We start from the raw sequence: 7,014 nt of genomic DNA on the forward strand, positions 1-7,014 counted from the left end.
ATAATGTTCAACAGTATACTTATCTGCATTCTGCCAGTACAAATTCTTCGGAACTAGTGTGTTTTCCGAAAATTACAGAACATTAGATTCATGTGTCATCAACTGACGGTGAGTGAGAGTAGGTTACAAGTCCATTATCTCCTAAACAGGCACGCATCAGCTGTGACACTACGTCTGGTCAAGACAATAATGCTCCCGCTCGTAATGTAAAGACTGACAGCTTCCCAAACGTGGTGAAAAATTGACGACAAACTTTAGGTCCTTGGTATAAACATTTGACAATGAAAATAGCAACACACAGTCGGCGCACAGTACTGCACACAGCAAGAGGAGCCACGAGAAATCATGCAAGTTTGAACCCCGATTTACATAAAAAAGTGCAGGTAAAAAAGTGACGATCTTGCTAAAATCGTGCTATGTGGTCAAAAATATCCAGTGTATAGTCAGAGATGGCATGTGCCGTTACTTTAACGGCGAAATACGTCAGGGAAGCGAGTCATATGCACTGAGGAACGAGGGCCGAGACTAGTTAATATGACAACAAAATTCGTAGTGCTGCTAATTCATACAGCCTGTGCGTTACAGGAAAACCATGCCAAGAACTTCACATTGGTATTTTTAAATTGTTTCGTCTACCCTTTGATAAGGCCCCTATAAATTGTCCTGATGTGCCTTCAAACTGTGTTATGGAAAAGACTTTCGTGTAGAAAGAAGCTGTGCTTTGGCCATGGAAGTGAACGTCCATGAAAGAACGGCTTGGAAAGCGTATCGTGCCTTACAAAAAAATAGAGAGGAAACGTTAGCTTCCAAACGACGAGGGGCGATCAATAAGTAACGCAAAACATTTTTTTTCTGAAAGGAGGTTGGTTTTAGTCAGGATTCCAATACACCTTATTACTCCCCACTCTTTCGGCTACAAAACCTTATTTTTGGACATAATCTCCGTTCAGTGAGACGACCCCACGCCACCTTATTGGGAAGGTCAACGCTCGCATGGTCCCGTTAGCTGAGTGATCACCGCGTCGAAATGCCACGCCAAGGAACCCGGGTTCGATCCTCAGCTGGGGCAGGAGATTTTCTCCGCCCAGGGACTGGGTGCTGTGTTGTCCTTATCATCATTTCATCCCCATCTTTGACGCACAAGTCGCCCAACGTGGCGTCGAATGCAATAAATACTTGCCTTCGGCGGCGGAACTTCCCCGAATGGGAGACTCCCGGCCCGCATTGCCGTACGGTCATTTCCACCACTGTACTGGTTGACGTCGAAGCCAGCACCTTGCAACATCGCTAACTTCCTCATCATCCAGTCGTGCAGCGAGGTGTTTCATTGTGATCCGTCGATCACCTCGAATGAGAGTGCCCGCATGTTCGGACATCGCAGGAGTCACATCTGTGTGCGGCCGGCCAGCACGCAGAGGACGGGACAGTTTTACGTGACCTTGCTGTAATGATGACAGACACCTCGTCCAACGACTCATCGTTCTTTTGTTTACTGCCAGATCTCCGTAGACAACCGGCAATCGTCCGTGAATATCTGTTTTCCACCAAAAGAATCTCAATGACAGCTCTCTGAACGTAACGCACCCGTTGGCAGGCGCCATTGTCAAGGCTACGTATAGCGCCGCCAGTTATCGGAACTTCTTGAAACTATAGGGACTGAAGCGGGAATATGTCAAGATGTCTCACAACAAATGTCGCATTTTTTACAACCGAAATTTCCGCGAAAGGAATGTGTTACAATATTTATTGAACGCTCCGCATACATGTGTGAGAAATTCTGGAAAAATATAAATGAACGCACTGGTTATCAAGGGAATCATAACACACAAAAAATAATCAGACGGAACCAATGAGAGACTGGCATGGATAAAATTTAAGAACTCTGCCATCTGCGAGAAACCCGACCAACTTGACACTACAGAACGTCGTTTTCTGTATGAAGAGACTCGCGATATAGGGGCTACATGCCAAAAAATGACTGCACTTTTCAACGACTTAACCAGAGTTTCTTCGCACTCATCGTGGTCACCGTCACTAACGTAAAACCATTTCCGCAGTCCAAAAGACGGGCAATTTCGTGATTACTGACCGTGACGGCTCACGCCAAAATACACACACACACACACACACACACACACACACACACACACACACACAATCAAATTAGAAATGGATAGAACAACGGACTGGCGTACTCAGAACCAACGTCCTAAGGACGGTCATATCTTGCAGCCAGTGAGTATAAGTTCGTTTGTGTAGGTTTACGGAACACAGCGTCACCCAGGGTGCCACCCTCTTTTCTCCGCACCAACATGTCCACGAATGGTATTTTGCCGTTTATCTAAATCTCTGTCGTACACTTGACGTTTGAATGAAGAGAATTTAGATGCTGCAGAAGTACATTCAGTGATGCAGTGCCGTGGGACCAGATTGCAAAGATGACATCTACATATCGTCAAACTCACGTAGGTTTTAATTCCGGCCAACAAAAGTGCTCTCTCTTCAAAATCTTCCATAAAAAGATTACCCACAATCGACGAAAAGAGACCACCCACTGCGACATCGTCAGTCTGTTCAAAGTATTGATCACTGAATGAGAAATAGATTGAGGTGAGCACGTATTTAGCCATATCAACAAGTTCTCCTTCTAGTTTCGCACCAATTTGCAACAGTGATATCTGCAATGGCACTCGAGGAAAAATGAGAGCAAATCAAAACTCACGACAATATCTGATAGTGCAAATCGTAAGTTCTTGAGCCGACGAACGGGGTTTTAAGCATTGCGGATGGGGTACTCACATTTTCCTACCAATGGGCTCCGTTGCACTGCCACATATTTTGCCACATTGTGTATTGGCGCTCACAATTGGTCGAAGTGCCACGCTGTCATGAGTCGTAGCCAATCTGTGTAGCCTGGCAGAAATGGGAACCTGCGTACGACGTTTCTTGGACACATTATCGGATATTGTGCTGTTGAGAAGCTCTAAAGGTATCATTGTATTTTAGTCGTGGTGTCCTTATTTAGAACACGAGATGCAGAATCGTCCAACAGCTGGTTCATCTTGGTTAAGTATATCGGTCTGGCGCCTTCACGCCTGCGCGTTTTCTACTTAGACTGGCACAAATATGAGGCTTCAGTCATAGCTTAGGAATGTGTTAGCCGCACCTGAAGATGTAGGTCAGTTGCCCCGCTGAAATACTCGTACTGTGGGGATTTCGCAGAGACATCCGACGTCTCATCCGAACACCATTTCTACAACTAGTCTGTCGGGAAAGCCTCAAGCAACTAATTAAATGAGGTGCAAAGTGGGATTGTAATGAATGCGAAGAAACATACTGACACATACTCATTTATGAGCATTACTACTACAGATTTAAAAAGTTTTCAATATTATTAATGCTTTTCGAGCGAAAAATATGTACTCAAGAAACAAAAAAAAGTACTTGTATGCGAGCGAAGCAGAAACGGCCCGCATTCAAGTCTCATAAATGAGATTCCTTAGAAGAATGTTGCAGAAATTATGACAACATTAGAAACAGGGATTTCAGGATAGAAATGTAGCCTAGGAAATAAAATTCGATACACAGAAAAAATTGAAATGAGTGCATTACAAGAATGAGGACCAACCTTGTATCCATGTAATTTAAAATCTACAAGCCAAGAGGGTAAAGAAGTCTGAACAAATGAAGTTAGCTATGAGTACAATAACAAAACATTTAGGAGCATAAAATGAAGTGAATGATGAAGTGGAAACAAAGTATTCTGTATGCTCGGGAGCTAACACGCGTACAATTATTTTAGCACCAGCAAATTCTTATAACAAGGACGCTAAAATAGGGCTGATGAGGAGCCAAAAATGTGTCAGTACGAATAGAGGGAACTCAAAACAAATTATTTTCAGTTTCTTTGATCCAGCTAATTACGATTTTCAAAAACTGATCATGTAAAACGTGTGTTTATGATCATCCACGATGTCCGCCCCTGGTAGCTGAGTGGTCAGTGCGACGGAATGTCATGCCTAACGGCCCGAGTTCGATTCCCGGCTGGGTCGGAGATTTTCTCCGCTCAGGTACTGTGTGTTGTGTTGTCCTTATCATCATCATCATTTCCTCCACATCGAAACGCAAGTCGCCGACGTGGCGCCAACTTGCAGGACATGCACCAGGCGAACGGTCTACCTGACGGGAGGCCCTAGCCACACGGCATTTGCATTTACCTCTCCACTGGACGACATGATGCTACGAATTACCTTATAATTCTGGTGCGCCACAAAGGTCGGCAATGATGATATTGAGTGATGAAGATATTTTATAAAAATAAATAAAACAGATATACACGCTTACGTTTTCGGAACGGAATCTGCATCCGTACTCTGCAAAGCAATGCATATTGTATGGAAGAGGGTACTGCCCTTTGTCAAATGGGCTGCGGTTCCTTCCAGTTCCATTCATGTATGGAACATGGGGAGAATGATTGCTTCAGTTCTCTGTGCATACGGCCCAGTCACCCTATGTTACGAGCCAACGTGAAGTAACACTCACAAACGGCAAGGGGCAACGCTAGCAGGCTGTACAAAGAGTGTTTGGGAGACGAGAAAAATACTACTGTCGTTGTCGTAAGTCGAAATGGACATCATAATCGGCTTTCGGGCCAAAGGTGGAAGCATTTCCGATGTGGCTGAGTTTGTAAACCGCTCGCACGCCGCAGTGGTTAAAATATACAGTGCATGGAAAAATGGCGCTATGCGAAGCCGGCTCTGAGATAAATGTGATGCACCACGGGTGACAGGGGTGAACGAGAAAGGCGGAGATGTCCACGGGCGAATAGGTGTACAACTGTTGAGCAAGTTATCACCCAGGTCAACCAAGGGACTACCTACAGTGTCACTCCAACGAGCGTTCAGCTGACGTTGCTGCAAATGGGCATCCGCAACAGGCGCCTACTTCATGCATCCATGCTGACTGCTGTCCATTGGTGACAAAGGCTAGAATTTGCACGCCACTACCATAAATGAACGTTCAATGACTGGCGACAGGTGGTTTTTTCAGATGAATCACGTTCAATGCTCCATCAGAGAGATGGCCATCGGGGCGCTTGCGACTTGAAATGTCTGACAACCAACAGCACAATCGTCGGAAGGCACCAGGCCGGAGAGTATTTCCGGGGTGATCTTGTCATTCTGAAAAGCGCAATGGGCCAACACACACACACACACACACACACACACACACACACACACACACACACACAGATGTATATATATTGTTGGGGACCACGTTCACCCCTACATGCAATTTGTTTTACCTCGTCCAGGACAATACAACATGTAACACGGCTCGCAGTGTACGTGCGTGTTTCGAGGAGCACCAGGATGTTTGCCGTGCACCCCTGGATACCAACTCTCTGGATTTAATCCAATTCAGAATCTGTGGGACAACAGCGACGGGCTGTTCGCGCCGCGGATCCTCAACCGTGTAACCTAGCGCAGCTGTCCACGGCACTGGAGTCGGACATCCCTGGTCGTACTTTCAAGAACCTCACTGATTCTGAAAGAACAGGTACCATCGGCGACCATGCAACTTTCGGACATGTCCGAAAGAACAGATACCATCGGTGCCCACGCAGCTCTCTTAGAATGAAATGATGATTAAATCAAGACCCTAGGCTGTCGACAGGCGTTGATATACATCAACGGGGACAGTTGAAAATGTGTGCCCCGACCGGGACTCGAACCCGGGATCTCCTGCTTACGTGGCAGACGCTCTATCCATCTGAGCTACCGAGGGCACAGAGGACAGTGCGACTACAGGGATTTATCCCTTGCACGCTCCCCATGAGACCCACATTCATAACTTAATGTCCACACACTACATTCGTAGTGACCCTGCCCATTATACTCATTACTCGCGGCAGACAATCTTATCCAGTCCGGTAAGGGTTCAGGCAATGCGTGTGCATCCAGCACAGAAGAAAAAGGTCAATGGCCGGTTAGCCTTAACTATATGAAGATGGTATCTGTTTTTTCGGACATGTCACACTATCCTCTTTGCCCTCGGTGGCTCATATGGACAGAGCGTCTGCCATGTAAGCAGGAGATCCCGGGTTCGAGTCCCGGTCGGACATTTTCAGCTGTCCCTGTTGATGTATATCAACGCCTGTCGACAGATTGGGGTGTTGATTTAATTATCATTTCCATGATTCTCTTCCTGCACATCTCGCAGTGATCCGTGCTGCAAAAGATGGTTATTCAGGTTTTCGGCGGGTGGTCACATTAATGTGACATCACAGTGTATTATAATCTTGTCGTCAAGTTGAAAGGGTCCTATAGTCCCCTTTCATTATCACTTTATTTGCTTTCCAGTGCACTTTGCATCCTACAGAACACTTCAGGTGCTTTCGTTGCTAAATCTCGTACCTGAGAAGACTGAACTTTCATTCAATCTAGCCGTAACCTGTTTCTTTCTACGATTTGCAAGCATCATATGCCTGTTATGTTGGTTCTTTTGAGACTTGCAAATCCGTCTCTAACGCCATTATAAGTCTTCCATGTTTTTATATGTAACCCATCTCACGACTAAGATTCCATAAAATGTTTATCCCTTGTTCTCCTATTCCAAAACTCACTGGCATGCGTGAGTGAATGAATGTGGGTGTGTTTCATTTTGCTGTACTGTGGTTTAGACTGCTGCAGAGAGTCAGCAGTAGTCTTACAGAATGGCCAGCCCTTGTTGTTTTAGGTAGACAAAGAGGTTTGTTCCCTTTGTGTGAAAGTTTTTCTGTTGCGTTTTCCTGCTCTGGGCATATACCGGGTGATCAAAAAGTTTGAAAACTGAATAAATCACGGAATAATGTAGATAGAGAGGTACAAATTGACACACATGCTTGGAATGACATGGGGTTTTATTAGAACCAAAGAAATACAAAATTTCAAAAAATGCCCGACAGATGGCGCTTGATCTGATCAGAATAGCAATAATTAGCATAACAAAGTAAGACAAAGCAAAGATGATGTT

The 7,014-nt window shown here is 45.2% G+C and overlaps 1 non-coding gene across 1 annotated transcript; it reads right to left on the reverse strand.

Moving 5' to 3' along the window:
- Positions 1 to 5,713: 5,713 nt before the first annotated feature.
- Trnat-cgu lies at positions 5,714 to 5,788 on the reverse strand. Its single transcript has one exon. It is a non-coding gene; the product is annotated as a tRNA-Thr (tRNA).
- Between the last annotated feature and the right edge of the window lie 1,226 nt (positions 5,789 to 7,014).

Source organism: Schistocerca piceifrons, chromosome 8, assembly GCF_021461385.2.
Source record: "Schistocerca piceifrons isolate TAMUIC-IGC-003096 chromosome 8, iqSchPice1.1, whole genome shotgun sequence".
Classification (NCBI taxonomy): Eukaryota; Metazoa; Arthropoda; class Insecta; order Orthoptera; family Acrididae; genus Schistocerca; species Schistocerca piceifrons.